Source organism: Cryptomeria japonica, chromosome 10 (genome assembly GCF_030272615.1).
Source record: "Cryptomeria japonica chromosome 10, Sugi_1.0, whole genome shotgun sequence".
NCBI lineage: Eukaryota > Viridiplantae > Streptophyta > Pinopsida > Cupressales > Cupressaceae > Cryptomeria > Cryptomeria japonica.
In genome coordinates, this window is record NC_081414.1 from 507,078,074 (window position 1) to 507,102,016 (window position 23,943).

The window sequence follows — 23,943 nt, forward strand, 5'->3', positions numbered from 1 at the left end:
ATGGCTAGATTACAAGTTAGGGCTTCATCTTTGCAACACCCTAGAAAATAGAGGGTTTCAAACCTGCAGGGGGTAAAATGACAATATCTTCCTTCAAACACCACTTCAAGGGGTCAAACCAGGTTCATCTAAAAGTTAACTCAGTTTTCTTTCCTACCAAGCTGAAATTTCATTAAAACACTCAATGTCTTGTACAAACAGTAGGGAATTGTAGCACAGTTCTGGCAAAATCAGATTTGTTTATTGAAAATACTCCACCAAACTTCTTAAACCATCAACATCTATCAAAAACCTTTCTTCTTCAGTTGTGTAAGCATATATGGACTCCTCTCAATGACCACACCCAACTTTTAAATGGTTATGACCGTTGGAAGGAAGTTACACTCCTACCGGCAACTTTTCAAAAGTTGCTTGATAATAATGACAAGAATTTTGCAACATTTTGTAATTTTGATCACTAAACCCCTAGACCTTGTCAAACACATCTAATCTCACCATTAGGCTTCAAAACACCTAAGACAACATTCTAGGTCCATCAAACACAAAAATTCATAATTCAAGCCCACATGGCCTAATAGACCTCTAGGTTTATATGTGTACCTGAGAGGTTATTGACCACATAAAGGGTATTTTATTACATCAAGGGTGATCTTTGAGATCCAACCCATTATTGCAACAAAAGGAAACACAAGACACTCACTAGACACCCCTAAATCATGAAAACACTGTGAAGAGTAGAGGTTCCATGCACCATACTCCCCAGGCCAAAGAAACTCAAGTCCCTTGAGTTGGAATGTCTACAATTTTAGCACCTGTATTCTCAATGGCCTCATAAGTCATCCATGTAGCATCTTCTAAAGGTAGATGCCTCCATTTGACTAAGTACTCCAAGTAAGTCTTCCTCCTTGTTTGCTTGTTGACCCTTTGATCCAAAATACATCCAATCTCAGGTTTTAGTTATGTGGGAAGTCCTTCAGTCATGTCAGCAGTAGATGAATCAGACTGACCTGCATCACAAACATCATCAACAAGATGTTTATATGCATATATATCATAAACATTGAATATAGGAGATAGTCCCACATCTGAGGATAGGTCTATTTTGTATGCATTAGTTCCACATGTTCTGAGGACCTTGAAAGTACCTATCTTTTTCATGAGCATCTTGGTGTATATATCCTTAGGGAGTCTCGCTTTGTTGAGGTGAATCATCACCATATCTCCTACCTTAAAATGAACATCTCTCCTTTTTAGATCTACTGCTTGCTTGTATTTCTCACAGGTGTGAATCAATTTGTTTCTAACTTGTTGGTGTATATCCTTCATGACTTCAAAAAATTCATCAGCCTAAGCACTCCTTCTATCAATATTATTCACATCTCTAAGTTCAAGAACACCCCTAGGATGTGTGCCATACACAATTTGGAAATGACTTAACCCTATACTTCTGTTGACAAAGTCATTATAAGAAAATTCTGCCTATGGAAGAATGGTATCCCAAGAAGTTCCATGATCCTTTGTCAAGCACCTTAACAAGTTTCCAAGGGACCTATTTATTACCCCAGTCTAGCCATCAGATTGAGGATGATAAGCAAAAGAGAAAGACAAGTTAGTCCCCAACTTATGCCACAAATTTCTCTAAAAATGTCCTAAAAATTTAGGATCCCTGTCTGAGATAATGCTGAAGGGTAACCCATGAAGTCTGACAATCTCCTTGAAGAACAAACCTGCAATACTAGAAGCATCATGTGTAAATTTGCATGGAAAAAAGTGTGCCATCTTTGAAAACCGGTCCACCACAACACATACACTGTCATACCCTGATTTAGTCCTAGGAAGACCTAAGACAAAGTCCATGCTGACTGAATCCCAAGGTTTTCTAGGGATTGGTAAAGGAGTATAAAGACCTGCATTTGAACTTGTGCCTTTTGTTAGATACTTGATCAGTCCCAAAGACACCAAGAGGGGTAGGGGGTTGAATTAGTGTCTAACTGGTGGATGAACGATTTAAACTTGTTTGCATCTTTATAACCCAAATTAATATATTGATAAGCAAATAATAATGCAGTAAAGAGAAACAAAAGAATAAGTATCAATGCACACCATAACACAGATATTTTGGCGAGGAAACCAGGTAGGGGAAAAACCTCGGTGGGATTTATGACCTACAATATTTACTCATTGGCCAGTATGAATAAATATTACTTAGTACAATAGGGGCCCGCACATGCAGGAAGGCCAACTACTTAGAGCTCACTGCTCAACAACAGAAGGGAGTCCCACTGACTACAATTGGATGGTTAAATCCAATGACAATGTACTGCTCAAAATAGCATCTACAATGATGGATTTAGTACTTGTTTAATCTCTATTTGATACCTCTGCCATAAACCTTTCTTCACTCTGCTCTGCTCTTATTCGCTCATAAGATAATTACATCAAAGTGCATATACAATTATTCGCTCTCAAATACCGCTTGCATACATACATAATTACATTTTAAAATGACTTACAAGATCCCATACATATATGAGTCTTTATAATAAATCATGTCGGCTATAAAAATATTTTGACAATACAAAACAATATTATTTCCTAGTCGGCTTGGACTGCTGATATAATTTGTTGCTGGTATAACTGGATGCCGGTGTGAATAACCTTTGTTGTGATTGTCGGTGCTAGTAGGTGAAATCTATTACTGGTATAGCCTATGAACCATGTTACCAGTTGGTTGCCATCAATGACAACATCAACCATTCTCATATGAGTGTATAATGCCAACAATCTCCCTCTTTGGCATTGATGGCAACACTGATAAGAAAAATCCAAGAACTGATATCCAAAATGAAGTCCAAAAACTAAGTGTGCTCCCCCTAAGAAAGTGATCTCGTTCTGTCTATTATATCATTACACCACTACTTCCCCTTTGACATCAATGACAAAGGATGTCAAAAGAATCAAAAAGTCAAAATTTACCTAGAATCCTATAGCCGATTATGTACAATCTGGAAAATGTCTGCCAAAACTAAGTTAAGACGTTGCAAAAACTTAGTACTGTTAGAAATTATAGTCTCTGTCTGTCGGATCATACTGGTGAGATAATGCATTTGTTGTTCTAGTGATTTGTCCCCTTGAATAGTTACCTTAGATAACTCATTCCGGTGTGTTAACAAATTGTCCAATCTAGGACCAAGTTTGTTCTTTAACTCTTGGGTTTTCATTCTCAACCTTGCCTTTTCCCTTTCCAACTTCTCAATCTTCTCTTCATAAATTGCCATCTCTTGATCGAAAAGTGATGTGAGTTTTGAAGAACCAATCATATTGTCAGCAATGTCATCAATTTCTTTCTATGTCTTCTTTATTTGCTCATTAATATCTTCTGTTAAATGGTGTGGTTTGCATGCTTCCCTGTATAATTCCTTGTATTCCAGAATGTTGGAATTAAGTGCCGGTAACAAAAAATCAATCTTTCCTGTGTATTCCTTTATTGTTTTGTCAAAGAAATTGTCCTTCTCCTTATTTACCCTTTCCTGAATAGTCTCCTTATTTATCTTATCTACAGTTTGAATATTAGAAGAAATGAATTTTAACAATGTCGCCAATTTACCTATAGACCCAACTATGTGATCAATCTTGCACGCCGGTGCAATCATCTGCAAAATTGGTAAAGAATCATCAATAGCCTTAAATTCTAAGGCATTGCATTCGATTATCTTCTTGATGGAATCCAATAATGAATTAGTTACATTTGTCAGTCTGTAGTCAATAGTAGAAGTACTGGGAGGAGTGCTAGAATCTGTAATAACTTTCTTCTCTTCTCCAAATATCTTTCTAGTTACCTTAATCACTTCTACTTCCTTGCTTCCATCCTTAACCTCTTCTTTATCCACTTTTTCTTCCTTATACTCATTCTTGTTTTTATTCTTATTTTCATTCCCTACCGGTTCAAATAAATTTTGTTCTTTTTCCTTTTGTGCTTCTGTCGGTATCTCAATGTTCTATTGATTGTCAACAATGTTGATCGGTGACTCAGAGATCTCAACATTTGTAGCTTTAGCTTTCTTTTCCTCTGTAGTATCCTTATGCAACACAATATTGATATCCTAAGTGTCAACATTCATGGTGAAAAGAATGTCTGACCCGAGATCAACATTATCTACTTTTACTTCCTCTGATTTATCTTCTCCAGGCTCATTTTGCATTTATGTCGGTGCCTCTGCTACTACCAATGGGGTGTCCTGAGCTGGTGGCAGTAAGTTATCCTTAACTATAATATCTGGTATATTGCCAACCTTACCCTTACCCTTATCCTTATTTGTCTTCTGAGATACTTTAGTAAATGATTTATCAATTTTCTATCTATCTTTCTCCTCGTTCTTCTCCTTCTCAACAAAGAATATATCCCATTTATCAGTTGTTTCATATGCAATCTCTTTAACTCTAATGGCCATAAGACTAACTTGTCAATGACCACTCACAAAAATAGTCCTGTTAGCTTTAGATATTAAGTCATCTATTTGTTGCTTATAATTAATAGGATGAACGGATAACAATGCCTCAACCTTCAATTTCTTGTCTAACTCCATAACAGACATTCTCTTTGCTTCAAGTCTTAAGTATAAGTCATTAGGAAGAACATCTATAACTTCAATAAGAACCTTCTTATATATGTCTAGATACAAAATAATGCTTCCCTCAATAGTATCCTTATCTGAATCCTTAAAAGAATGATAAAATTTAGTAATATTACTAAGATTTCCTTCCTGAGTAATTTCTTTTAACAATTCTTCTGGTGAAAGAGTATCTGGTTTCTTTTGTTCTGGTTGTTTCTTCTTTGGTGTGACTTTCTTCTTCTGACCACTGGGCTCTCTTAAAGCCTATTGTTTCTTTCTGAGTGTTCTTTCTTTCTTCGGAGATGAAGCAGGTGTTGGTGAGGGTTTTCTTTTCTTTTTGTCCACCCTTTTGAATTCAGCTACCTTACCACTATCAGAGTCAGATGAGGTAGCCACAGGAGAGATATGTGCTACCGGTTGTTGTTATGATTTTCTTTCTGGTTCAGCAACACCTTTCATCAGATCTAGTTTCAATAAGCCCTTCTTAACAATTTCTACAAACTTAGAAGCATCTTTTATTTCTTTTTCTCTTTTCTTCCTTTGCTTTTGCATAGCAACGCCACTCTCTATAGTTTTAGTATTACCAAATATCTCCTGTGTCGGTTCCGGTGGAGCATCTAGGAGTATTTTAGCATATGAATCCAAGATGTGTGAATCCACCTCATAGCCCATCTCTATTATCTAGATAGTTCTAAGTCTAATTGCCTCCATGCACACTTCATCTCTTTTAATCATAAAGCATATTTGTTTGTCATATTTGTCTATAATGCTTTGAGGGATCCTTTCCCTTTGCCTCATTTTTGCTTGAAAATCCTTGAAGTACTCTTTTACCAGTTTGTCACTATCTGAGCCCATGCTGGTAATTGCCTCCTTTATCTGTTTTCCAACATAAATATCATAGGCAAAGTCCTTGTGTCTAATACCGAGAATCACCTTTGAGAAATACAAAATTAAGCACATTATCAGGTTCCCAAACTTGATAGTTCCCTTCTTTTCACCTTTAATCTTGCTCAAGTTTTCCAACAGTTCATCTTTCAACCATTCACAGATGTCAATTTTAGTATTATTCATCTAGGAATGTGGATAAGTTACCATCTAGGAATTTTATGAATAATTGGATGCAAAATGTTTGGGGCAAGAAGTTAGGGTTTAGTTTTTCATTCTGTAGAATGATCCAAAAGGGGCTCTTCATTACTTTTTTAATAGCCCTATCAACCAAAGGAAGCAATTGAGAAATAATTTTGGTTTATAGGATCCACCTACTTTAGAGCCATTAGTTGGGACCCTAAACCAAGTGCGGAAGATATTTTGGCTCTATCGTGCCCTAGATAGATTTCTGTTAAGAACATTCTACCTTTTCTTTGGAATGTTTTACCTAAAGCAATATAATCATTGGGTAAAATAATTCATTTTGATGAAACTGCTAATTTACTACCGCATATGGAAGTCAGGATGTTGGTTTCTTTGAACCCTGGGAAAGACTTACCAAACAAACTCAGATTTGAACTGCCCGATGAGGTAGTCTATTGTCCTATAGAATTTATTGGGGGAATTAATGCATGCTTCTTGTGTAGAAAAGAGGGGCATGTGAGGATAAGCTATCCACTTATTAAAAGAAATATTAAGGGCAATAACTTTGCTCCTCTCTCTGGCATTATTAATGATAAGACTGACTCGAATACTAACTCCTTATCTTTGGATTCTATTTTAGCCCAAAGCTTTGATGGCCAAACATAACCCTCCCCCCATCTTGAGAAGAAGGATGGGTCTACTACTACTATTTCTAACCCCATTTCTCGCCCTTCAATCTCTAGCTCTTCGGTTGTTTCTTCTATTGAGGTTGTTTGTGCAAACAATAGCAAGACCTTGAGTGATAAAATTGATGAGATCTATAAAGAAATTAAGAAGGTAAAATTCCCTTCGACTACTCTTGAACCCCCTCTCACCTCTGAGGGAGGCAATTAGTGTTCTCCTATGAATTCTAAACACAAAACCCTAAATGCTCAACAAATAATTTTAGAGAAATTCAAAAAACTGAATGCCACTAGGCTTAGGATTTAGAATGCATTGAACCCTAATAAGAAAAATGACAATAATTATGTTCCTAGTGATCAAGAGGAATTGATGATCACTCTCCCAAACTTTACTACCAATGATAGGGGTAATAGATTTGAAAGGGCCCCCCTAGACCCTGATGGAAGTCTGTTAGATTCTATGAGGGAAAGGATGGGATTGGATCCAAAAGTTGACAGTGATAATACCTTCTCTTGCCCTACTAAATTGAGAGGTAAAGTTTGTGAGATTACTTTTGATTTATACTAGGATTTCTTAGCTTAGAAAAGATCATCTTGTACCTCGCCTTCATTTTAGGTAAAAATTTCAATAGAGCTCAGGGATCATCCTTGGAGTGTAGTGCCCCTTCGTTTGGTACTACAATAAGTGAGAGTATGGATATGGAGGATGGAACCACTTTTCATGAGGAGGAGGTTAACACGGCTACCTAGGACACTGTTCCCTTCAAAGGGACTCTCACTGGAGGTATCCTAGATGAAGCCATGGTAGAATATGGCAAGAAGAAAGACCTTTGAAAGAATCCTTTAGAACTCCAAAGAAAAAGGCTAAGAAGAGCACACCTTTGCTCAGATTAGAACCTGGAGTTTTGAGTTTAAAGGTAAAAGAGGGAGGCTTGGGAATTCCATTACCTCAACTCATGAGGGGAAAGCTCGTAAAGGTTCCTAGGTACCTAAATGCTATGATAGCTTTAGGTCACCTATGGAAATTTCCCCATAAGTTAATCCATGGAAGTAAACCTCACATCTTGGAATGTTAGGGGACTTGAATCCCCTAACATGAAGTATGTCGTTACAAGACTCTTGAAGATGAATAAGAAAACTAACATACTACTTCAAGAACTCAAAGAAGTGGATTATTGGATATATATTAGTTTGAAATACATATGGAGAGATCCAAGTTATTACATGATGCAGCCATAGCTGGTAAAACCCTCAAAGAGAATCAACTGGCTTATGCAACAAGAGTAACACAATGAAAGCAACAAGAAAACATAACAGATTACATAAATAGGTCATATTATTGCTTTAGAGATTCTGACAACCATTCAGTTATCATCATATAATCATCAAAGAACATCCAGTAGTTAACCAGTTACATGTGGGCTATTTGTCAGATACAATCCAACCGGGACTCTAAGAATCAATTGGATCACTAAATGCGAATCTCAATCCTCAATCTCAATTCTACTTCCTTTTCCCCTACAAATGATTACATAATATCATATTTATACCCACCAAAACATATCTGGTTTGACCTCATAAGATTACATTTACTAATGCAGGAAAATGAAACATGTAACTAGGTCGACCCTAAGAATTAAAGAAATCTTTCTGGAAAATAATAACCAAGAGGTGCAGTTCAGTATGAAGGTCGACCACACACCAAAGAACATCAGACAAGACCCAAAATAGATCCACACACCAAGAATCATGCCGGTAATGAAGGAAACCCAATCGATAAGCATAAGAACTATCCCAAAACCTAGAAATAGTCAACCAGAAGCAATAACTGACTGGAAAAGAATTCAAATGAATTGAAAATATGGAATTAAGCACATGAACCAGCCTAGAAACTAAAAAATAAGATCTTCCACAAAAAGAAAGCAACTACCGGTACCAACCGGTAAGAACAGAGAAAACTACACAATGAACTAAACAAGAACAAAACTGAAAGGAAATATTTTTTGTTGATGCAAGATTTCTCATTGACTAGGGATGCTCCTACATTAGACAACCCAAGTACAAAAATATGTTCTATGAGAGGCAACTCATGAACATCTAAAAGGATTTTTAATAAAGACACCATGCTCATTTATGATCCAAACATCTTCTTTATCTACCAAACTCTGCTTTAGCTCCTCTGGTGCCTCAACCAACTTCTCTAGCCTCTGACTCTCTTTATTTCTCTTGCTTTTCTTCAAATATGTACTTTGTCTCTGTTTACTACCTCCTTTCTTCTACAACTTTGATTTATTTTTTCCACAAGACTTCATCTGGTTCGTCACCGTAAGATCTTTGTCATTCGGTTCCATCTATCCATTAGGCTCATTTGTCAGATCCTTTTGCAAACTCATGTCACCCTCCGGTATAACCTCTGTAACCTATTTCTCAGTACTACAACTTTTCTCAAGACTCAGATTCTTCACCTCCTTCTCTTTCTCCTTTAAAGAAATCAATGTGAACTTTTTCCCATCCTTCTCAATAATGACTAGGTTTATTCTACAGTCATAAATAGATCTTCTATCAAACTGCCAAGGTTTTCCCAACAAGACATGACAAGCACTCATAGATACAACATCACACAAAACCTTATCCCTAAAAGGCCCAATATTAAAATTCACCAAATATTGCTCCTTTACTTCTATCTTTTGATCATCTTGCAACCAAATTACCTCATAAGAACAAGGATGCTCAAGCCTCTTCAATCCAAGCTTCACAACCATCTCCTTAGATACCAAATTGTTAGTACTTCCACTATCTACAATAACCTTACAACACATACCACCCAATTTACACATAGTCTGGAAAAGACTCTTCCTCTTAGTAGATCCGGTATCCTTTCTTTTGAACATAAGGGATTCTCCTTGCTCTAGTGCATAGTCAGATCCAGTACCTTCACCTTTCGGTTCCTCATTTGCCACATATCTTATTTCCATTCCCTGCTTACATTCATAGAATCTATGTCCGGTTTCTCCACCCTTAAAACATTTGTCAAGAAATTCTCTATTGGTACTGCTAGTGCCTTTCCTCTATGTTTTTTGCTCCGGTTCTTTACTCCACTTAGGTTTTGATTCATCTTCCTCAACTGGTTTCTTCATACTATCACTCATTTGTCCTTTGAATTTGTCCTTCCCTCTATTTGGTTATCTTCTTCTCATCTTCTCTTCAACCTTCAAAGCATACTAGTAAGCTTCTTTAACTGTGGAAACCCTCAACATACTCATTTCATCCTGAATGTTAAAAGCAAGTCCATTTATGTACCTCACCACCTTTTCTCTATCCATCTCTCTATGTCCAAATCTAATATCCACTCTATCTTTCTACAATTCTTTCCACCATAAGGAAGCATGCCCTTTCAACTTAGTCTATGCCAACCAGACTCTCTGTGGGTCCTTGACATCCTCAAACTCGAAGTAATTCTCTAACTCTCTGATCCAATCGATCAGATCCTCTGGGTTTAGTGTTCTGGAAAAGTTGGAAACTTTAACTTTATGAACTTTACTTGCTTGCACCACTGCTCTCAAGAATCTTTCCTCTCTTTCATCTTTCAGTCCTTCATCTTCTTCAAGCTCTTCACCGGCTTCTTTATATTCATCCTCAGATTCAGGGTTTCTCTACAAACCAATCAAAGTGTTTCGGATTTTGTTCCTCACTTCATTCTTGAATTCCTCCATCATCTGCTCTACCCTCTGGGGGTTTGTCATTCTAGGTGACATCTCCTCTTCCACTCCAGTGAACTGCCTCAACTTTGCGATCTGACTACTAGTTTCAATTGCCTCCCCTCGATGATCTATTGAACACACGTGCAACCTGCCTCTAATTGGCGATCTGTCCACCCAAAGGAATGCCTCAATGTTTGCAAACAATTCTTCCACCAGCCAACCCATAACCGGCTCTGATACCACTTGATGCAGCCATAACCAGTAAAACCCTCAAAGAGAATCAACCATCTTATGCAGCAGGAAAACATAACAAGATTACATAAATAGATCATATTATTTTTTTAGAACTTCCAGCAACCATCTGGTTATCATCATATAATCATCAAAGAACATCTGGTAGCTAACTGGTTACATGCAGGCTATCAGCCAGATACAATCCAACCGGGACTCTAAGAATCAACCGGATCACTAAATGTGAATCTCAATCCTCAATCTCAATTCTACTTCCTCTGCTGCTACAAATGACTACATAATATCATATTTATACCCACCAGAACATATCCAGGTTGACCTCATAAGATTACATTTACCAATGTAGGAAAATGAAATGTGTAGCTAGGTCGGCCCTAAAAATTAAAGAAATCTTTCTGGAAAATAATAACCAAGAGGTGTGGTTCAGCAGGAAGGTCAACTACATGCCAAAGAACATTGGATAAGAACCAAAATAGATCCACACGCCAAGAATTGTGCCAATAATGAAGGAAATCCAACCGGTAAGCACAAGAACTATCCCGAAACCTAGAAACAGTCAACCGATAGAGATAATTGACTGGAAAACAACCCAAATGACCTGAAAATATAAAATTAAGCACATGAACCATCCTGGAAATTGAAAATAAGATCTGCCATGAAAAGAAAGCAAAAACTAGTACCAACCAATAAGAACACAAAAAAACTACATAATGAACTAAACAATAACAAAACTAAAAGGAAATATTTTTTGGTTGATGCAAGATTGCTCATCGACCAGGGATTATTCTGCATCATTACATTTCTAAATATGATAGAGGCAGAGGGGGGATTGCCATCCTTTTGATTAATGTATGGAGAAAATATATTTTCAAATGGGGATACTCACCTTACAATAGACTGGTATGGGTAATATTGAAATACAAAGATATTTATTTTGGTATTTGCTCCATATATGCCTCAAATAATTTTAAGGGAAGGATAGAATTGTGGAAATGGATGTGTCAACTTGATGAGATTCCATGGATAATGGGAGGTGATTTCAATATGATAGAATCTCCCTTGGATAAACATGGAGGCAATAGGTTTGAATGGAAAGAGATGAAAGTTCTTTGGTCAAGAATGATTAATAAATTCAAGTTTATGGACCCTATGGTAGGTAGGAAGGCAAAGTCCAATACCATCTGGTTTACATGGTGCAATTCTCAGTAAGGTCAAAATAGAATCTACAACAGGTTGGATAGATTCCATTTTAATAATAATTTCTTTAGGGCTAGAGTTGATTATGAGGGAAACAGTGTTAGGGTAGTCCCCTATACGTTGCCTGACCATCATCCTATCAATATTATGATTACTCATGGTGGGTCTCAATGGATGCCTTCTGTTAAGAAAGATTATTTTCCCCTTAATACAAGCTTATAAAAGGAGAATGATATGAAACATGCTATTGCTATTATTAGAAGTTTAATCTTGTGATCATCAAGCATAATAGTACAATTGATAAATAGAACCAGAATGTTGCTAGCTAGAGGAATCTCATCCAGAATGTCAGAAAAAAGAGAGCTAATGATTTTAGAAAAGAGGAAACAGATGCTCATCTCACTTTATTGAAAGCTAAGAAGTATACACAGAATAATCCATCAGGAGCTCTTGAATTGAATAGCTTGAAAAAAGCTAAGGATAAGCTCAGAAGAATTCAAAATATTCAGATACAAGGTTCCATGATTAGAGTCAGAGTGAACTAGATGGAACATGGAGACAAGGGCTTTCAATACTTTTTCAATCTATTGAAACATAAGGAGGCCAGAGATAACATTTATAGTATTTGGGATAATGGAGTTACTATTTCTGATCAGGAAGAAATCCTTAAAACATTTGCACAGTACTTTCAAAACTTGTTTACTTCAGAAGATGATGGGTCGAACAAAGAAAGAGCTAGGGAACACATCGGGAATATAATTCCAAAGAAGATCAGTGCAGAGGAGGAAGAAATACTAGATACAAGACTATCAATGGGTGAAATCAAGGAAGCCATTATGGCTCTCAATAATGATAAGGCACTAGGGTCGGATGGGTTGTCGACTGAATTTTACAAGGAATGTATTGACTGGTTAGGGGAAGATCTCTTGCAGCTCTATGAGGAGGCAGTGGATAAGGGTTCAATGGGTTAAGAAATTAATAAAGGTCTCATCAAAATAATTCCTAAGGAGGGTGATAGGTCTCTTATAAAAAATTGGTGCCCTATTACATTACTCAATGTGTCCTACAAAATATTTGCCAAAATATTGGCAAGAAGACTAGATAATATACTCCCTAAGATCATTAATTCCACACAGACAGGTTTTTTCAAGGGTAGATATATCTTAGAAAACCTTCTCACATGTTGGGAGGCAATGAATTGGGCACACAATTCTAATCAAAAGGCGATTATGTTGTTGTTGGACTTTGACAAAGCCTATGATAGGATAGAATGAAGTTTTATCAATTTTATGCTTAAGACCCTGGATTTCCTTGATAACTTTTGTAAAATGGTTAACATTCTTATGAGAGATGCTAGTGCATGTGTAGAAATCAATGGGGTGCAGTAAATTGTTTTTGGTCTCTCAAAATCTATCAGACAAGGGTGTCTCCTAGTACCGGTTATCTTTGTAATTGTAGTTGATGCTCTTTATTTCCTTCTAAGGGATTCCTTTGTTTATCCTCTATTCAAAGGCATCTCTCTCCCAAATGGGATTGATCTTTCCAATATTTAGTTTGTTGATGATACAACCATCCTACTTGAGCTAAGAGAGAAGAATACTGATATTCTGATGGATAAATTGGATCTATTTCGCTTGGCTTCAAGTAGAAAAGTCTCTCTATCTAAATCTATTATGCTAGGATGGGATTCATATCCCCCTACATGGTCTCAGAAACATTCACTAATGTGGGGGGTGTTGGCATTTTTGATGATTATGTTGTGATTGTCATTGATGGACACACACTTGCATTCAGATCACTTTTGTATTAATAAGTTAAAGGTCAACCGGTATTTGTTCCAACTGGTATGATGCATTATAGTCCTTAGACTATTAGTGTTTTGTAGAAAGTGTTTACCAATCTAAAGCGGTATGTTGACCCCAAGCGGTTCGAGGATCTCAAGCGGTACGAAGGATCAAAGGGGTAGAACACATATTTCCCAGTCTTCATTTTGTCAAACCGGCAACCGATATTTTGTATGAATCGGTAATACTCTGTGATGAGTTACCAATCGACATTTTGTGATGAGTTACCATCCATCAATTGTTTGATGGTGCTGACACTTCAACGGTGTTTTCTGTGTCGTGTTACAAAATATATCTAGATGCATTGAACCTAGTAATTTGTATTGTAATCCTATTGGACCGACATGAAATCAGATTCCTTTTAAAGGACATCATGTCTAGGGTTTTAGGTTGTTGCTAGGGTTCAAGGTGGTTGATGAGTTAGAGAGAGTGTGAATGTGTAGAAGACTGAAGTAATGCTGGAATGCATTAGGAATGAGCCATCAAGGATCTAACCAAGCAATTTGTGCTATTAGCTAGATCACTCACTTGTTGATTACTCACATCTTCAACAAGTCTAAAGCCCTTAACCAAGTAGGCCCAAAAGCCTTTTGTAAATCCTCTAACAAGGTGGTTCACATCTGTGGATCTAAAATCCTCTAGCAAGGTAGTCTTTAATAGGACTTATCTCCTCACAGAGATTGAGATTCCTAACAGGATTTGTTCTGGTAAAGAACATTGTATGACCTTAACCGGTCTGGTTCCTATTCTGCAGATAGTTACTTATGAGTTCCATCTCACCGTGGTTTTTCCCATTTGGGTTTCCACATCAAAATCTCTTGTGTTATGGTGTTTGTGCTTCTGTGGGTGAATGCATTAATTACTATTTGGTTTGCATGTGTGCTAACCGGTTTGTCTGCTAAACTATTTTACTGGTTTACTATTAGACTAGCAAAGTGTTTAAGTACATTGATTTTTGGCATACTAATTCACCCCCCCTCTTAGTATTCATCAATTGGTATCAGAGCCTACCTTTCTATAATTTTAACCACTTGGGAAGAGATATGGGGGAATACACATTGAGGGAACTTACTCATCGGCTCACTCAGTCTAAGCAAGCCTATGATGATCTTATGGTCAAATATAAGGCATCTCAAGCAAAAAGGACAGAACATGCTGAAAAGTTGATGGAGCTATCTGAAAATAGTTCTTCTGATGAAGCGGACATGGAAGCCCTAATCCAAGAAGTAGAAAAGCTGAATGAATCCAATTCCAACCTGAGAAAAGAATTGGAAGGACTGACTATTCGAATGTTCCAAGAGCTTGAGAACCAGAGGAAAGCTAAAGATCTGGTCAAAGACAAAGATCATGAAAACTCCAAGCTAAAGTAAGAGATCAGTGCCCTAACTACTCAACTCCATGCGAGCAAAGTAGAAAAGCAAGACATGCAAGAATAACTGAACATTGCCATCTCTGAGAATGAAACCTAATGGAAACAAATGCTGCTATTTCCAAAGAACTCTCTGAGTCAAAGGAAATATTTGCTAAGTTCAACAAGAGTACTGTTAAGCTAGAGCAAAAGCTTCAATCTGCCAAACTTGTCAAGAATACTGATGGACTTGGTTATTCCGGTCATGAGGAAGGTGAGACCTCTCATACAAATGCTGGAGCATCGAAGAAACAACCAGCATCAAAGGATAAAGGTAAGCAAAAGTTTAAACCTATTTGCTTTAACTGTTTCAAAGAAGGACATACAACCAATGTGTGTAGGAGTAAGGCTTACAATAATTTTCCTTATTTTCTAAATGATAAGCATAGATCCTATAGATTCAATGGTAACTGTTATGCATGCAACAAGTATGGGCATAGAGCATCTGAATGCAGGTCTGTTATGAATAACACTGGAAGATATCCTCAGAGGACCCAAGGAGTTGGTCCTGAACCTTTTGTGAACTAGAATCACAACCGGTTTAATGCCTTCAATCATCAACCAAGAAGCAGTGGTTATCAAGCAGCAACTGGATGGAGAGAAAATTGTATGATCTATCATGGTCATAGTCACACTGCTGCAACATGCAGAAGGAAGAATGGAAACATGAACAATGGACCTTGGAGAGCACCTGGATTGGTCTGCTATCACTGCAACAAACTGGGTCACATTGCTAGATTCTGTAGATCAAGAAAGAACATATCTGATGATATACTAGTCACTCTGGAAGGAAAGATTGATATTGACACTGTTCAAGTGGATATGAACAAAACCTGGAAGAAGAAACCAACGGTGTTGCAAGAAGAACCGGTTTATGCACCTAGTGTGGAAATAATGGAACCGACAAACTAAGCATCAGAAAAGCTTAGGGGGAGAAAATGGTGAAACACTATGAACCCCTAGTTTACACTAGTAAAAGACCTTAACCAGTATGTGATACCTATCATTTGGCAGAAGACCGGAAATGGTAACAGGCAAATTAGGGTTTACACCCTAATGGCGAAGCATTTATTACGGTAGGTGAGGAATATGTTTAAAAGGAATTTTCAAATCATTTCTCATTATCATTTTCTGAGCGAAGAAGTTTTTCAAGTGAAGAGAAAAGAAAAAGTGATTTGTGTTGCGATTCAAAGAAATCTCAAAACTCTGAAGAAGATTCAAAAGCAAATATCAAAACGGTCAAAAGAAGAACTCAAAGCGGTGATTCAGCAACCGACGAAGTGGAAGGTGAAGTGGAATTTGCAAGCCCTAAATTCTCGATTTCCGAAAGGTATTTCTCGAGCTTTTTGTTTTGTCATAGCTTCCATATCTCATGATAGTTCTAGTGCAACTATCGATTCTATGGATTTCATACAACAAAAGTCAAAATATAATGCCTTGTCTCAAGTACCGGCTGGTGTAATAGTGGAAGAGGGCATTTCTAATTATATAGACTACAAAATCGAAGACCTAGGGTCTCTTGTGATCCATTCTTAGCTAGGCCTATTCTATGGGAAGGATAAAAAGATCAAACCAAAGTATAGCATTTTGCAGAAGAAGAAACTTCACAATGTGGTTTACTTCCTAGAGGATTTCATAGATGACCACATTAGAATCATTCTGAGCAAAGTTCATGGTGACAAGATGTATCTTGAGAGAACACATGATATCACACCAGAAGCGATTCATGTCGTCACTAGTTTCTGCAATATAGGGGAAGTGCCAGCCCTAAGGAAGGTCAGCAAGACTAAAATTTCCAAGCTCACCGGTTCAGTGAGCGACTCACGTGGCGTGACCGTCAACTCAATCAAGGATGATCTAGTCAAGTATGCCTACATGGTGATAGGCTATCGGATGTTCTCTACCAGCAGAATTAACTCTGTATCTGCTGCAACGGTAAATGCCGCTTACTGGATGATCAAAGAAGATGCATCATTTGATCTGTACACCTATATGCAAAGACAACTTATGTTGAATCTTAAGTCAATCAAACAGGATAATGCACTAAGATTCAAGTTTGGACAACTACTGGTGAGGTTATTCTTCTACTTCCAAGGTTATTTCCCAGAAGTTGGAGATATTCAGTAGTCTGCTGACCAACTGGTTACCAAACAGATCAAAGAGACCCTGCAAGCAGTTGAAACTGGTTACCCCGAAGTTCTGAACAAGTACTTCGATGAGTTCAGAAGCAAGATGAGCCTAAGGATGAGGATATCTAGTGAAATTGTCAAGAAATATGAAGAGGATGTCTGCTTTATCATCAATGTGGCTGAATGCATAATGGAGGCCGTTGAGCCCAGATAGGAAGAAGTAGAGCCTATGGTCTATGAGGTGATGTATGATATGTTGGATGGGTATGCTTCCACCCTAATCGCCTCACCTCTTGATCCTAAGGCAAAGAGAACCGACACCTATCTGGAAAGGGTTGCACTGGTTGTAGAACCTCCTAAAAAGAAAGGAAAGGCAGTGCCTTCAGCATCGGCACCGGTTACTATAGCCAGTCCCAAAGTGACCAAGAAAGGTAGTGCCTTCAGCATCGGCACCGGTTACTGCAGCCAGTCCCAAAGTGACCAAGTGGTCACCTGCAAAGAAGAAACCAGAAGCGGCACCTGCCAAAGTCTTTGAGAGGAAGAGGAAGACAAGGAATAAATCACCAGACTCAGAAGAAACTTAACCCAAGAAGACAACGCAAATAAATAAAAAGACAAAGAATGAACCGGCATCATCTGCACCGGTAAATATTGACATTTCTTCCTACAAACCTTTGACACATTGTCAAAGAACTATCAAAAATATTAGGAGAAAAGTTTTGAATGATTTAATTGATTGTTTTGATGATTTCAATGATGATGAAAAGGAAGCAGTTGAACAAGAAATCATTAAGTATTTATGTGTTAATGATCAGTCACCTTCAGAAATTAGATCTGAGACACCAGATTCTTTGTATAATTATTTAGATAATAAATGGCGCATTGCCATAGAAAAGGAATAGGAAATGAGAGATAAAATTTTTGCTCAACATTTTCCTGATGTATCAAATTCAGAACTTTTCAAAGTTATGAATAAATACAAAGGCCTCTTCTTCATGAGAAGAAGAAGACTCCTATTACTGGAAGGAAAGGGTCAAGAAGTGATCAAGAATACACATACTCTTGCTCAAGAAGCTCTTAAGGTGCATCAAGTGGCTAAACCCAACAAGAAGGCTGAGCAAGAACTGACAATAACAAAATCGGATGAAGTGTTTGATAATGAAGGAAACTCGGTTACTGAACCTACATACACTATTGATGTCGATGCTCTGGATGTAAAGGATGTTGCTCAGGATACACCATCAGAAGCAACATGACATGAGAAGCAGGCAGAACAGGTAGAAAAGCAAAAAGAAGCAAAGGACAAAAAAGGAGGAAGCAAAGAAGCAAGAGGAGAAGAAGAAGGCAGAGAAGGATAAAGAAGATGAGAAGAGAAAGGAAGCGAAGAAGGAGAAAAAGAAGGATGAAGAGGAGAAGAGGAAAAAGGAAGAGGAGAAGAAGAAGAAGGATGAAGAGGTGAAGAAGAAAAAAGAAGAGGAGAAGAAGAAGAAGGATGAAGAGGAGAAGAAGAAAAAGGAAGAGGAGAAGAAGAAGAAGGATGAAGAGGAGAAGAGAAAGAAAGAAGAGGTAAAGAAGAAGGATGAAGAGGAGAAGAGGAAGAAGGAAGAGGAGAAGAAGAAGAAGAATGAAGAAGAAAAGAAGCAGAAAGATGAAGAAAAGAAAAAGGAAGAGAAGAAGCAGCAGGAAGAGGAGCAGAAGAAAAAGGATGAAGAAGAAGAGAAACAGAGGAAAGAAGAGAAAAGGAAAATAGAAGAAGAGGAAAAGAAAAAGATAGAAGAGGAAAAGTTAAGAGCTACAGAGAAAGAAGAAGCAGCAAAAAGCACTCAGATGGAGACTCCAAAGGCAATCGGTAGTCAAGCCAAATCGGCTGACCTCACCAGTCCTATTGACCTCCAGTCTACCAATGAAAAGGAGCTGCTACAAAGTAATAAGGTTGCTCAAGAACTCCTTGAAGTGTTAAGGAGGAAGAAGGAGCAAGATATGATCCAAGCTGCAGTGGACACTCTTACCGGTTTGTTACCCAGCACAAACCTCCCCAATACTAATTCATCATTGGCACAATTGAAGCTCCTATGCACCATAGTGGATAATCAAGTGCAGAGCCTAGAAGAGGTAGTAAAGGCAAATGCCAAGAAAGAGCATCAAAAGGCTCTCAACATTGCCCTGGTAAAGAAGCTAAATGAGCTTCGGTTCGATCTGCAAAAAGCACAAAAAGACATAAGGAATGCTCTGGATGAGGGGAATCTACTATTGAGTAAGATTTGTCAACCCCATCTCTTCTGTGATGATGTGCTTGTATAGAAGCAAAAGCTACAAACTGACTTGCAGTTATATATGAGCACCTTCAAGCCACTGTATGACTCTTTTACAACTTATGGGAAAACCGTTCACCGGTTTCATATCTAGTCTGCCAAAATAGAATTGGAAATCTGAAACCGAACTCGAGATTTGTAGGAACTCCAACTGGTTCTACTCCCACGCCTGCAGATACTTCAGAAATGTTATCTCAATCTGGATGCCTTAATGGTGACTCAAGAGATGAGTACAATTGATGCCATGGAAGAGCAAGTCTCCCAGATGCAGACAAAGAAAGAAGTGGCTACCTCCCTACTTGAGTCCTGTTCCTTATCTATGAAACAATTTTTGTAGGACTTCAAATCAATTTTTGACAAGTTTTATTCTTTATTGTCATAAACTCTAATTCTTTTAATACTAATGAAACAAGGGTTAGTCTGCAATATTATTTTTGTCATTGTTGGCAAAGGGGGAGAAGTATAAATTTTGAATATTTTGATGTATACCTTCATGTTATTTCTGTTAAGAAGTAGTATACATTGTATTTTCTACAAAAGGGATAGTGTATATGCTTAGGGGGAGTAATTTTGATTATGGCATATTTTGGTTGTAAAACACTTAGATGTCAAAATTTCCTAAGTGTTGCCATCAATGCCAAAGGGGGAGATTGTTGGCATTTTTGATGATTATGTTATGATTGTCATTGATGGACACACACTTGCATTGAGATCATTTTTGTATGAATAAGTTAAAGCTCAACCGGTATTTGTTCCAACCGGTATGATGCATTATAGTCCTTAGACTATTGGTGTTTTGCAGAAAGTGTTTACCGATCTGAAGCGGTATGTTGACCCCAAGTGGTTCGAGGATCTCAAGCAGTATAAAGGATCAAAGCGGTAGAACACATATTTCCCAGTCTTCATTTTGTCAAACCGGCAACCGGTATTTTGCTTAAACCAGTATTTTGTATGAATCGGTAATACTCTATGATGAGTTACCAACCGACATTTTGTGATGAGTTACCATCCACCGATTGTTTGACGGTGTCACCACTTCAATAGTGCTTTTTGTGTCGTGTTACAGAATATGTCTAGATGCATTGAACCTAGTAATTTGTATTGTAATCCTATTGGACCGACATGAAATCAGATTCCTTTTAAAGGACATCATTTCTAGGGTTTTAGGTTGTTGCTAGGGTTCAAGGTGGTTGATGAGTTAGAGAGAGTGTGAATGTGTAGAAGACTGAATTAATGTTGGAATGCATTAGGAACGAGCTATCAAGGATCTAACCAAGCAATATGTGCTATTAGCTAGATCACTCACTTGTTGATTACTCACATCTTTGACAAGTCTAAAGCCCTTAACCGGGTAGGCCCAAAAGCCTTTTGTAAATCCTCTAACAAGGTGGTTCACATCTATGGATCTAAAATCCTCTAGAAAGGTAGTCTTTATTCGGACTTATCTCCTAACAGAGATTGAGATTCCTAACAGGATCTATTCTGGTAAAGACCATTGTATGACCTTAACTGGTTTGACCTTAATCGGTCTGGTTCCTATTCTGTAGATAGTTACTTGTGAATTCCATCTCACCGTGGTTTTTCCCATTAGGGTTTCCACGTCAAAATCTCTTGTGTTATGGTGTTTGTGCTTCTATGGGTGAATACATTATTTGCTATTTGGTTTGCATGTGTGCTAACTGGTTTGTCTGCTAAACTATTTTACCGGTTTACTGTTAGTGTAGCAAAGTGTTTAAGTACATTGATTTTTGGCATACTAATTCACCCCCCCTCTTAGTATTCATCAGGGGGGACCTAATCATTTGGTTAGATACCTGGGCATGCCTTTTGTCATCTGCCCTAACCTGAAAGCAATGTGGGAATGGATTAAAGGCAAGATTGATAAAAAACTCATAATGTGGAATAGACACTTTCTATCTCTTGCTGGGAGGTTTCAAATTTTTCAAAATATTATCTCCTCTTACAACATATATTTTTCCTTGGCTTGGCTCTTCAGCAATTATTAGTTTTGTCATATTCAGAAGCAAATTAGAGAATTTATTTGGTTGGATGGGAAATGAGGTAAGAAGCTTCATGTGATTAAATGGAAGTGGTGCAGTATGAGTAAGAGTAATGGTGGTCTAGGACTTAAGGATCTAAGATGGCATGGAATTTCTTTGGAAGCTAGGTGGATAATTAAGACTTTGCAAGGGGATGAACCCTGGAAGATACTTGTAAGACATAACCTCTCATAATTTATCCCTAAAATAAATACTTCTTGGAAAGGGTTATCAACCAGTGACATTATTTCTGGATCTGTTGTCTTTTAATCAATCTAGAAATCCTGGGAAATTGTTAGGAAATTAATTTCACATAATGAAATTTTGTGGGAATATAATGAGGTGTGTGGGGAACGGTCTATTTGGTGGAATTTGGAACATAATGGGAAGCCTTTGGCTCTTCTTCAAGGATGCTTAGCTAAAATATGGTCCCATAAGGGGCTAGAGAAATTCTTAGATATCATCAAGGATGGGTCTCTAATGAGTTGGAATGATATTATGTTGAAGTTTGATATCCCTTCCTCCCAGTATAGAAGCTATTTTGTGCTCAAAATGGCTTGTGTTTTCCTTTCCCTCTCTAAAGATTGTATGAATGATAGTTGTAGATATACATCCTTTAAATGGAAGGATGGATCCCTACTTTCTAGTATCAAGGCCAAATTAATCTATAATCTCCAAGTTGTTGATAAGGAAGATGTTTTTCCCATGTAAACACCTACTGGAATTTGAGCCTCTCTCCCCCCAATGGAGCAAAGTCTTTGAGTCCCTATGGAAAAACCTAGTTGAACCTAAGAAGAAGATGTTTGTTTGGTGTTTTTGTTACAAGTGCAGTTGTCGTTGCACCAAAAGGTCAACCTGTTAATGCCCGATACAACCACTAGACTTGTCAAATCCACAAGAGGTGGTTAAGCCATGTCACAAACCCGAGAATTGTGTTGCACAACACAAGGAAACCAAGGGCGCACACCTTGCAACAATCCCCCCAGTACAAGCAAGGGGTTTGAACCTGTGACCAAGCTCTGTTACCACTTGTTACAAGTGCAACTGTTGTTGCACCAAAAGATCAACCTATTAATGTCGGATACAACCACTAGAATTATAGAATCCACAGGAGGCGATTAAGCCATGTTACAAACTCGAGCGTTGCACTACACAACACAAGGAGGCCAAGGGCTCACACCTTGCAATAGTTTTATCCTCCAAAAGTTGTCTACCAATTAGTCTAATGGTGAGCCTAACATTTTCTCCTATCGTCGCCTTCTTGAAATTGTTTCTCATATATTTTTTTATTTCTTTTTTGCCAAAGAAGTGTGGAGGTTATTTGGTATTTGTATGAGCAGAAATATTACTATTTTAGATATTATCACTAATCATGTTCAAATCCTAAAGAAGAACTACAATATTTCCTGGTCTGTCTTTTCTATTGAAATTCTTTGGCTTATTTAGAAGTTTAGAAATAATAATTTGTTTAGTGGTAGGAGTAGAATTCTCAATGAGTCTCCTCGGAGACTCGTCTTTCACACCATTGATGTGCATGTCACTGTTACTATGAAGCTAGAGAGAAGGGAATTTAAAAAGTGGTTGCAAGATGGCTCTACAAGGACCTTTACATGGAAAATATCCCACATATTTTCTTGGACCAGGCAGACTAAGAGAGGTCTATGTTTGAAGTTGGGTTGGCGAGCTTCATGAGGGAGTTGAATAAACAAATGAGTGTTATGTAGGGACAGGCTCTACCTATTAGATAACCTATAATTCATTTGTACCTAGACCCCATAACGTGGGGTAAAGCTCTACTGTGGAATGATGGACCTCTCGGTTGGACTACATGGGTGGAGTTGATAGGGGATACTAGCTCTCCAGATGGAAATATTGCACTTTTGACTTGTCTAATATTCTATTTCTTATGTTTTGTATAGGCTTTACACAGTCCAAACTTCGTAGTTAACTGATATTGTATATATAATTTTTGTATCACTCTAGTGGATAGTAGACTATAGTCTGGGTTAGCATGTCAATCATGATCTATTGAACTCTTTGATTAGCCTTATTTTGTAATGAGACTTTATTATATTTAATAGAAAAAAAAGATGTCCAAACCCATATAGTATCTCATAGAGTCAAGATGAACATAAGATGCTAGTAAGTGAATAATGTTTGATGAAATTGTTGGCATACTTGTCATTGATGTCACAATGAACAAAATCTCAGGATTGATGATGACTACAATCTTTTGTTGTATTGAAGTTCATTGCATGTATCTGTGGGTTTAGACTAGCATTAATAATGTTAACAATAGCACAAATATTAAACATGCTATGAAATGATGTTATCTATACTTTGATCTGATTATAGTCATCTCCAATGACAATGGATTGATTGCATATGTTTGTCTTTGTATAATCTTTGATTGAGATTAGATTGCATATGTTGTTTGGTATTCTTTCTCATGTTCCTGTGTATTATCATCTGGTTCAGACTTGAGAACTGCATATTATCATGAGATTCAGATTTAAGAAAGAATATTGAATGACTTAAAAGAAAGAATATTAAATTCAGGCATTTCAAACTATATATATAACTTCACTTTCAAACTTTGTATGGATGGAAAAGTTATTAAAAAGTTTGGTTATATCTAAACAAAATAGATTGACGAGTTGTAACTTAGTTACAACTAATTCTTGCCACCTGTAT